General features: G+C 49.1%; 1 long non-coding RNA gene across 2 annotated transcripts; it reads left to right on the top strand.

Moving 5' to 3' along the window:
* Nucleotides 1–562: 562 nt before the first annotated feature.
* LOC127923957 (uncharacterized) lies at nucleotides 563–1118 on the top strand. 2 transcript variants are annotated; one of them, XR_008116308.1, is made up of 3 exons: nucleotides 563–587; nucleotides 633–686; nucleotides 1047–1118. It is a non-coding gene; the product is annotated as an uncharacterized LOC127923957 (long non-coding RNA). The 2 variants fall into 2 exon arrangements; XR_008116309.1 differs by lacking the exon at nucleotides 1047–1118 and adding an exon at nucleotides 804–875.
* The last annotated feature ends 10727 nt before the right edge of the window (nucleotides 1119–11845 follow it).

Raw genomic sequence — 11845 nt, 5'->3', positions numbered from 1 at the left:
ATCCCTGTTGGGTCTGTTATCCCTGTTAGGTCTGTTAGGTCTGTTATCCCTGTTAGGTCTGTTATCCCTGTTAGGTCTGTTATCCCTGTTAGGTCTGTTATCCCTGTTAGGTCTGTGAATTCTGTTATCCCTGTTAGGTCTGTTATCCCTGTTAGGTCTGTTAGGTCTGTTATCCCTGTTAGGTCTGTTATTCCTGTTAGGTCTGTTATCCCTGTTAGGTCTGTTATCCCTGTTAGGTCTGTTATTCCTGTTAGGTCTGTTATCCCTGTTGGGTCTGTTATCCCTGTTAGGTCTGTGAATTCTGTTATCCCTGTTAGGTCTGTTATTCCTGTTAGGTCTGTTATCCCTATTAGGTCTGTTATCCCTGTTGGGTCTGTTATCCCTGTTGGGTCTGTTTTCCCTGTTGGGTCTGTTATCCCTGTTAGGTCTGTTGGGTCTGTTATCCCTGTTAGGTCTGTTATCCCTGTTAGGTCTGTTATCCCTGTTGGGTCTGTTAGCCCTGTTAGGTCTGTTATCCCTGTTAGGTCTGTTATCCCTGTTAGGTCTGTTAGGTCTGTTATCCCTGTTAGGTCTGTTATTCCTGTTAGGTCTGTTATCCCTGTTAGGTCTGTTAGGTCTGTTATCCCTGTTAGGTCTGTTATTCCTGTTAGGTCTGTTATCCCTGTTAGGTCTGTTATCCCTGTTAGGTCTGTTATCCCTGTTAGGTCTGTTATCCCTGTTGGGTCTGTTATCCCTGTTAGGTCTGTGAATTCTGTTATCCCTGTTAGGTCTGTTATTCCTGTTAGGTCTGTTATCCCTGTTAGGTCTGTTATCCCTGTTGGGTCTGTTATCCCTGTTGGGTCTGTTATCCCTGTTGGGTCTGTTATCCCTGTTAGGTCTGTTATCCCTGTTGGGTCTGTTATCCCTGTTAGGTCTGTTATCCCTGTTGGGTCTGTTATCCCTGTTGGGTCTGTTATCCCTGTTGGGTCTGTTATCCCTGTTGGGTCTGTTATCCCTGTTAGGTCTGTTAGGTCTGTTATCCCTGTTGGGTCTGTTATCCCTGTTAGGTCTGTTATCCCTGTTGGGTCTGTTATCCCTGTTGGGTCTGTTATCCCTGTTGGGTCTGTTATCCCTGTTAGGTCTGTTATCCCTGTTGGGTCTGTTTGGTCTGTTATCACTGTTATCCCTGTTGGGTCTGTTATCCCTGTTGGGTCTGTTATCCCTGTTAGGTCTGTTATCCCTGTTGGGTCTGTTATTCCTGTTGGGTCTGTTATCCCTGTTGGGTCTGTTATCCCTGTTGGGTCTGTTATCCCTGTTAGGTCTGTTATCCCTGTTGGGTCTATTATCCCTGTTGGGTCTGTTATCCCTGTTAGGTCTGTTATCCCTGTTGGGTCTGTAATCCCTGTTGGGTCTGTTATCCCTGTTGGGTCTGTTATCCATGTTGGGTCTGTTATCCCTGTTGGGTCTGTTATCCCTGTTGGGTCTATTATCCCTGTTGGGTCTGTTATTCCTGTTGGGTCAGTTATCCCTGTTGGGTCTGTTAGGTCTGTTATCCCTGTTGGGTCTGTTATTCCTGTTGGGTCTGTTATCCCTGTTAGGTCTGTTATCCCCTGTTGGGTCTGTTATCCCTGTTGGGTCTGTTATTCCTGTTGGGTCTGTTATTCCTGTTATCCCTGTTGGGTCTGTTATCCCTGTTGGGTCTGTTATCCCTGTTGGGTCTGTTATCCCTGTTGGGTCTGTTATCCCTGTTGGGTCTGTTATCCCTGTTGGGTCTGTTATCCCTGTTAGGTCTGTTATCCCTGTTGGGTCTGTTATCCCTGTTGGGTCTGTTATCCCTGTTGGGTCTGTTATCCCTGTTGGGTCTGTTATCCCTGTTGGGTCTGTTATCCCTGTTGGGTCTGTTATCCCTGTTGGGTCTGTTATCCCTGTTGGGTCTGTTATCCCTGTTGGGTCTGTTATCCCTGTTAGGTCTGTGAATTCTGTTATCCCTGTTAGGTCTGTTATTCCTGTTAGGTCTGTTATCCCTGTTAGGTCTGTTATCCCTGTTGGGTCTGTTATCCCTGTTAGGTCTGTGAATTCTGTTATCCCTGTTAGGTCTGTGAATTATGTTATCCCTGTTAGGTCTGTTATCCCTGTTAGGTCTGTTATCCCTGTTAGGTCTGTTATCCCTGTTGGGTCTGTTATCCCTTTTAGGTCTGTGAATTCTGTTATCCCTGTTAGGTCTGTTATTCCTGTTAGGTCTGTTATCCCTGTTATCCTGTTAGGTCTGTTATCCCTGTTAGGTCTGTTATTCCTGTTAGGTCTGTTATTCCTGTTAGGTCTGTTATTCCTGTTAGGTCTGTGAATTATGTTATTCCTGTTAGGTCTGTTATCCCTGTTAGGTCTGTTATTCCTGTTAGGTCTGTTATTCCTGTTAGGTGTGTTATCCCTGTTAGGTCTGTTATTCCTGTTAGGTCTGTTATTCCTGTTAGGCCTGTTATTCCTGTTAGGTCTGTTATGTTATTCCTGTTGGGTCTGTGGATTATGTTATTCCTGTTAGGTCTGTTATGTTATTCCTGTTAGGTCTGTTATGTTATTCCTGTTAGGTCTGTTATTCCTGTTAGGTCTGTGGATTATGTTATTCCTGTTGGGTCTGTTATGTTATTCCTGTTAGGTCTGTTATGTTATCCCTGTTAGGTCTGTTATCCCTGTTAGGTCTGTTATTCCTGTTAGGTCTGTTATTCCTGTTAGGCCTGTTATTCCTGTTAGGTCTGTTATGTTATTCCTGTTGGGTCTGTGGATTATGTTATTCCTGTTAGGTCTGTTATGTTATTCCTGTTGGGTCTGTTATGTTATTCCTGTTAGGTCTGTTATTCCTGTTAGGTCTGTTATGTTATTCCTGTTGGGTCTGTGGATTATGTTATTCCTGTTAGGTCTGTGAATTCAGGTCAGTCATTTGTTAACTCCTGCCTTTCCTTCCCTCTAGAGCCCCCAGTGAGCCCAGATCCCCGGGAGACGATACCCCCCGGGACCCAGCCAGGCTCCAGACAGACCTCAGCTCCCCACCAGACCAGCCCAGGACAGGCCCTCCTCCTCCCAGAGGCCTGCTCAGGAAAGACCCTGTCTGCCCCCAGGCCGGGACCAGGCCGACCCTCCAAGCCCACCAGCACCCCCAGCCTGCCTGCCCCCCACGCAGCCAGAACCCTAGGAGACCCAGCCCAGCCTCTCCCAAGCCCCCTCCCTCTACCACCCAGCTCCTTACGGGAAGATACTAAGGGTGGACCTGTACAGCCAACCCAACCTCACCTCTTGTAACGTCAGCACCCAACCGAACCCTAAAACCAACCCTAAGTCTAAACTCTCCCTCCACTACTTAAACCCAACTCTACTTCCCTATCATCAGACCCAAGCCTCTTCTACCTAACCCTAAAACTAACCTTACCTCCGTACCAAAATCCAAACCTAGACCTAACTCTACAGCAGAACTTCCAGAAGTCCCTGCAGCTAACTTTAGTCCTGATCACAACAAACCCAGAACCGCTCCCAAAGCAATCTCCAGACCCAAACAGAACCATAACAAACCCAGGCTCACCCTGGATCCTTCTACAAGGCCCAGAACCAGCCCTGGGTCCAGCTCCAGTACCTCCAAACCTAGAACCAGCCCCGGGCCCAGCTCCAGCACCTCTAAACCCAGAACCAGCCCTGGGCCCAGCTCCAGTACCTCTAACCCCAGAACCAGCCCTGGGTCCAGCTCTAGTACCTCTAAACCCAGCCCCGGGACCAGCTCCAGCTCCTCTAAACCCAGCCCCGGGACCAGCTCCAGCTCCAGTACCTCTAAACCCAGAACCAACCCTGTGCCCAGCTCCAGTACCTCTAAACCCAGACCCAGCTCAGACCTCTCTGCTGTCAGATCCAGACCGGACCCTAGCACCTTTATTCCTGGTATCTCCAGACCCAGGCATGTCCTGGGGGAGGGCGGGGTGGGAGGGCAGGGCGGTGTGCGACATGGGCGTAAGGCCCTCCTGGAGGAACCCCTAGTAAAGCTGGACCACGAGGGCGTGACCTCACCCAAGACCAAGAAGACCAAGGCTCTGATGCTGCTGGAGGCCAGGGGCTTACGGCAAGACCACACACCCCTCGCCACGGCCGCAGCCAGCCAGAAGCCGGTGAGGGTAAAGGGGAGGGCTCCGGAGAGCGAGGCGGGGCTGCTGGAGGCCAAGGGCTTACGGCAAGAACACACGCCCCTCGCCACGGCCGCAGCCAGCCAGAAGCCGGAGAGGGTCAAGGGGAGGGCTCCGGAGAGCGAGGCGGGGCTTCTGGGGAGAGAACCCGCCTACAGAACGCCTTCTCTGGGCAGAGAAAGAGACCGGGGTGGAGGGGGGGACAGAGAACCAAAGAGAGAGGAGAGAACGAAACAAGGGGAAGAGAAGAGAGGGGAGGAGACAGGGGGGTCTCACGGCAGCAGTAGTTCAGGATCTGAGGAAGAGGAGGTGACGAGGAAGAAAACGAAGTGTAGCTCCAGCTGCTCCCACCCCTCCTCCCCAGCCTCCTCCTCCTCATCCTCCTCTAGCACCTCCTCTTCCTCTTCCTCCTCCACTGACGAGGAGTCCTCTTGTAGTTCTGACGAGGAGACCGCCCCCGCTCCCCCTGCACCTCTCCCCGTCTCCCCCCCTCCAACTACCCCACAGGAGGAGGTGGAGGAAGAGAAGGAGGAAGAGGAAGAAATTAAGAAGTTGAAAAAGGCGGAAGAAGAAGAGGAGGAAGAAGTATTAGAAGAAGATCAATCTCCCTCCTCTCCTCCCTCGTCTATCTCCCCATCCTCCAAGCCAGCCAGGCCCCGGGGTCGTCCAGCCCGGCAGAAGTCCCAGGGAGGTGTGGGGTCGGTGGGCAGACCACGGCGCAGGGAGGGGGCCCACCTCCCCACCACCAAGGAGCTGGCTAAGAGACAGCGATTACCGAGCGTAGAGAACAGACCCAAGATCTCTGCCTTCCTGCCTGCCAGACAGCTCTGGAAGTGGTTTGGGAATCCCACACAGGTGAGAGGGAGGACATACGCTTGGGATTGATATTTTGAAGCTCTCGATGACACTTGAGTTGGGTGTATTTGGGGGGGGGGTGTTCCAGAAGATTAGCCAGAGAAATTTCTCCCTGCATACCCTCTGTTTGTCTGTCTGTCTTTCTGACTGTCTGGCTATGTCTTTCTTGCCTGTCTGTCTTTTTGACTGTCTGTCTGTCTTTCTGTCTGTCTTTCTAACTGTCTGTCTTTCTGACTGTCTGTCTGTCTTGCCTGCCTGTCTGTCTCCAGGGCGTGGTATGAAAGGGAAGGCTAAGAAGCTGTTCTACAAGGCCATCGTGCGTGGGAGAGAGATGATTGGTATCGGGGACTGCGCCGTGTTCCTTTCGGCCGGCCGACCCAACCTGCCCTTCATAGGGAAGATCCAGAGCATGTGGGAGAGCTGGGGATCCAACATGGTGGTCAGAGTCAACTGGTTTTATCACCCGGAGGAGACCAACCCTGGCAAGAAACTACACGATAAGAAGGTAGGGGTCAGAGGTCAACTGGTTTTATCACCCGGAGGAGACCGACCCTGGCAAGGAACTACACAACAAGAAGGTAGGGGTCAGAGGTCAACTGGTTTTATCACCCGGAGGAGACCCACCCTGGCAAGAAACTACACGACAAGAAGGTAGGGGTCAGAGGTCAACTGGTTTTATCACCCGGAGGAGACCAACCCTGGCAAGAAACTACACGATAAGAAGGTAGGGGTCAGAGGTCAACTGGTTTTATCACCCGGAGGAGACCCACCCTGGCAAGAAACTACACGATAAGAAGGTAGGGGTCAGAGGTCAACTGGTTTTATCACCCGGAGGAGACCAACCCTGGCAAGAAACTACATGACAAGAAGGTAGGGGTCAGAGGTTAACTGGTTTTATCACCCGGAGGAGACCGACCCTGGCAAGAAACTACATGACAAGAAGGCAGGGGTCAGAGTTAACTGGTTTTATCTCTCTCTCCCCCTCCATCCCTCCCCCATCTCTCTCCTTCTAGAACTGGGATCAGATGTCTGGTCAGTCTCTTCCTTCATCTCTGCTCTCCTCTAATCAGAGGAAAGACTTCATGGAGGTGAGACCCTACCACACCCTACCACACCCTACCACACACCCTGCCACCACACCTACCACACACCCTACCACACACACCCTACCACACACACCCTACCACACCCTACCACACCACCCTACCACACACCACCCTACCACACCCTACCACACCCCTACCACACCACACCACTACCACACACCTACACTACCACACCCTACCACACCCCTACACCTACCACCCCTACCACACCACCCTACCACACCCTACCACACCTACCACCTACCACACCCCCTACCACACCCCTACCACCACACCCTACCACACCCCCTACACCCTACACACCCTACCACACCCCCTACCACACCCACCCTACCACACCCTACCACACCCTACCACCCCTACCACACCCCCTACCACACACCCCTACCACACACCCTACCACACCCTACCACACCCTACCACACCCTACCACACACACCTACCACACCCTACCACACCACCCTACCACACCTACCACACCACCCCTACCACACCCTACCACACCACCACCCTACCACACCCTACCACACCCTACCACACCCTACCACACACCCCCTACCACACCCTACCACACCCTACCTACACACTCTACCACACACACCTACCACACCCTACCACACACACCCCCTACACCCCTACCACACACCCCTACCACACCCCTACCACACCTACCACACACCACCCTCTACCACACCCTACCACACACACCCTACCACACCCTACCACACCCCACACACACCCTACACACCCTACTACCACACCCCTACCACACACCACACCCTACCACACACACCCTACCACACCTACCACACACCCCTACCACACCCCCCACCCTACCACACACACCTACCACACCCACACACACCCTGCCACACACACCCTACCACCACACCCTACCACACACACACCCTACCACACTCCCCTACCACACCCTACCACACACACTTACCACACACACCCTACCACACCCTACCACACCACACCTACCACACACACCACACACACCCTACTACCACACCTACCACACACCCTACCACACACCCCTACCACACCCTACCACACACACCTACCACCCCTACCACACACCCTACCACACACACCCTACCACACACACCCTACCACACACACCCTACCACACCTACCACACACACCTACCACCTACCACACCACCCTACCACACACACCTCCCACACACACCCTACCACACACACCCTACCACACCCCCTACCACACACACCTACCACACACACACCCTACCACACACCCTACCACACACACCCTACCACACCTTTCCACCCTACCACCCACCCTACCACACACCCCTACCACACACCCTCCCACACACCCTACCACACACACCCTGCCACACCCTGCACACCCTACCACACACACACCCACCACACACACACCACACCCTACCACACCCTGCCACACACACCCTACCACACACACCCTCCCACACACCCTACCACACACACCTGCCACACACACCTACCACACACCCCTACCACACACACACCCTACCACACCCTACCACACACACCTACCACCCTACCACACACACACCCACCACACACACCCTACCACACACACACCCTACCACACACCCCTACCACACCACCACCCTACACACCCTGCCACACACCACACCACCTACCACACCCTACCACACACACCACCCTACCACACACACCCCACACCTACCACACACACCCCTACCACACACACACTTACCACACACCACTACCACCACCCTACCACACCTACCACACCCCACACCCTACCACACCCCTACCACACCCTACCACACACACCCTACCACACCTCTACCACCCTACCACACACCCTACACACCCTACCACACACACCCCTACCACACCACCCCTACCACACACCTCCCTACACACCCCTACCACACTCTACCACACACACCCTACCACACCCTGCGCCCTGCCACCCCTGCCACACACCCTACCACACACGCCCTGCCACACCCCCCTGCACACACTCCTACCACACACACCCTCCCACACACACCCTACCACACACACCCTGCCACACACCTGCTACCCACGCCCTCCTACCACACACACACTTACCACCACTGCCCCCTGCCACACCCACACCTACCACACCCCCTACCACACTTACCACACCACCCTACCACACCCCCACACCCTACCACTGCCACACACACCCTACCCACACTCTCCCCACACACCCCTCCACACACACACCCTACCACACACACACCCTGCCACACACCCTACGCACACTGCCACACACACCCTGCCACACACCTACCACACACACCCTACCACACACACTCCTACCACACACACCCTACCACACACACCCTACCACACACACTACCACACCACCTACCACACACTACCACACACACCCTACCACACACACCCTACCACACTACCACACCCTACCACACACCCTACCACACCCTACACTGCCACACACACTTACCACACCCTACCACACACACCCTACCACACCCTACCACACCTGTGTACCCTACCAAACCCTACCACACACACCCTACCACACCCTGCCACACACTACCACGCACACACACTACCACGTGTGTATTTGTTGTTACACGCCCTACCACACACACCCTACCACACCCTACCACACCCTACCAACACATACCCTACCACACTTGTTAACGTGTGTACCACACACCCTGTGTATTTGTGTTAACGGTGTACCAACACACACACTGCCACATTTGCCCACTGTTAACGTGTGTATTTGTTGTTACCGTGTGTATTTGTTGTTAACACACCACTACCACACACACCCTTGGTGTTACCCACACACACCCTTGTTACACCCCTACCACACACCACCACACCCCCTACCACACACCCTACCCCTACATTTGTTGTTACACCCTACCACACCCCTACCACACCCTACCACACACACCCTACCACACATTTGTTGCCTTAACACACCCTACCACACACCCTACCACACCCCTGTTACACACCCCTGCCATTTGCACACCCCTGTTTTACCACACCCCTTACCACACACACCCTGCCACACCCTCCCACACACACCCTGTTGTTAACACCCTGTGTACACCACACCCCTGTTGCCACACCACACCCCTGCCACCACACCCTGTGCTTGTTGTTAACGTGTGTTTGTTGTTAACGTGTGTATTTGCTGTGTGTGTTTGTTGTTAACGTGTGTATTTGTTGTTAACGTGTGTATTTGTTGTTAACGTGTGTATTTGTTGTTAACGTGTGTGTTTGTTGTTAACGTGTGTATTTGTTGTTAACGTGTGTATTTGTTGTTAACGTGTGTGTTTGTTGTTAACGTGTGTGTTTGTTGTTAACGTGTGTATTTGTTGTTAACGTGTGTGTTTGTTGTTAACGTGTGTGTTTGTTGTTAACGTGTGTGTTTGTTGTTAACGTGTGTGTTTGTTGTTAACGTGTGTGTTTGTTGTTAACGTGTGTGTTTGTTGTTAACGTGTGTATTTGTTGTTAACGTGTGTATTTGTTGTTTAACGTGTGTGTAACGTGTGTATTTGTTGTTAACGTGTGTATTTGTTGTTAACGTGTGTGTGTTTGTTGTTAACGTGTGTTTGTTGTTAACGTGTGTGTTTGTTGTTAACGTGTGTATTTGTTGTTAACGTGTGTATTTGTTGTTAACGTGTGTATTTGTTGTTAACGTGTGTATTTGTTGTTAACGTGTGTATTTGTTGTTAACGTGTGTGTTTGTTGTTGACGTGTGTATTTGTTGTTAACGTGTGTGTTTGTTGTTAACGTGTGTATTTGTTGTTAACGTGTGTATTTGTTGTTAACGTGTGTATTTGTTGTTAACGTGTGTATTTATTGTTAACGTGTGTATTTGTTGTTAACGTGTGTATTTGTTGTTAACGTGTGTATTTATTGTTAACGTGTGTATTTATTGTTAACGTGTGTATTTGTTGTTAACGTGTGTATTTGTTGTTAACGTGTGTATTTGTTGTTAACGTGTGTATTTGTTGTTAACGTGTGTATTTGTTGTTAACGTGTGTATTTGTTGTTAACGTGTGTATTTGTTGTTAACGTGTGTATTTGTTGTTAACGTGTGTATTTGTTGTTAACGTGTGTATTTGTTGTTAACGTGTGTATTTGTTGTTAACGTGTGTATTTGTTGTTAACGTGTGTGTTTGTTGTTAACGTGTGTATTTGTTGTTAACGTGTGTATTTGTTGTTAACGTGTGTATTTGTTGTTAACGTGTGTATTTGTTGTTAACGTGTGTATTTTTTGTTAACGTGTGTGTTTGTTGTTAACGTGTGTATTTGTTGTTAACGTGTGTGTTTGTTGTTAACGTGTGTATTTGTTGTTAACGTGTGTGTTTGTTGTTAACGTGTGTGTTTGTTGTTAACGTGTGTATTTGTTGTTAACGTGTGTATTTGTTGTGTTGTTAACGTGTGTATTTGTTGTTAACGTGTGTGTTTGTTGTTAACGTGTGTGTTAACGTTTTTGTTGTTAACGTGTGTGTTTGTTGTTAACGTGTGTATTTGTTGTTAACGTGTGTATTTGTTGTTAACGTGTGTATTTGTTGTTAACGTGTGTATTTGTTGTTAACGTGTGTTTGTTGTTAACGTGTGTATTTGTTGTTAACGTGTGTATTTGTTGTTAACGTGTATTTGTTGTTAACGTGTGTGTTTGTTGTTAACGTGTGTATTTGTTGTTAACGTGTGTATTTGTTGTTAACGTGTGTATTTGTTGTTAACGTGTGTATTTGGTGTTAACGTGTGTATTTGTTGTTAACGTGTGTATTTGTTGTTAACGTGTGTATTTGTTGTTAACGTGTGTATTTGTTGTTAACGTGTGTATTTGTTGTTAACGTGTGTATTTGTTGTTAACGTGTGTGTTAACGTGTGTATTTGTTGTTAACGTGTGTATTTGTTGTTAACGTGTGTATTTGTTGTTAACGTGTGTGTTTGTTGTTAACGTGTGTATTTGTTGTTAACGTGTGTATTTGTTGTTAACGTGTGTGTTTGTTGTTAACGTGTGTATTTGTTGTTAACGTGTGTATTTGTTGTTAACGTGTGTATTTGTTGTTAACGTGTGTATTTGTTGTTAACGTGTGTGTTTGTTGTTAACGTGTGTATTTGTTGTTAACGTGTGTATTTGTTGTTAACGTGTGTATTTGTTGTTAACGTGTGTATTTGTTGTTAACGTGTGTATTTGTTGTTAACGTGTGTATTTGTTGTTAACGTGTGTGTTTGTTGTTAACGTGTGTATTTGTTGTTAACGTGTGTGTTTGTTGTTAACGTGTGTGTTTGTTGTTACGTGTGTATTTGTTGTTAACGTGTGTATTTGTTGTTAACGTGTGTATTTGTTGTTAACGTGTGTATTTGTTGTTAACGTGTGTATTTGTTGTTAACGTGTGTATTTGTTGTTAACGTGTGTGTTTGTTGTTAACGTGTGTATTTGTTGTTAACGTGTGTGTTTGTTGTTAACGTGTGTATTTGTTGTTAACGTGTGTATTTGTTGTTAACGTGTGTATTTGTTGTTAACGTGTGTATTTGTTGTTAACGTGTGTATTTGTTGTTAACGTGTGTGTTTGTTGTTAACGTGTGTATTTGTTGTTTTGTTTGTTAACGTGTGTGTTTGTTGTTAACGTGTGTATTTGTTGTTAACGTGTGTGTTTGTTTGTTGTGTTAACGTGTCTATTTGTTTGTTAACGTGTGTGTTTTGTTGTTAACGTGTGTATTTGTT

This window comes from Oncorhynchus keta, unplaced genomic scaffold (genome assembly GCF_023373465.1).
Source record: "Oncorhynchus keta strain PuntledgeMale-10-30-2019 unplaced genomic scaffold, Oket_V2 Un_contig_3380_pilon_pilon, whole genome shotgun sequence".
NCBI lineage: Eukaryota > Metazoa > Chordata > Actinopteri > Salmoniformes > Salmonidae > Oncorhynchus > Oncorhynchus keta.
The sequence above is the reverse complement of the archived record's forward strand: the minus strand, read 5'-3'. Positions and strand labels throughout refer to the sequence as shown.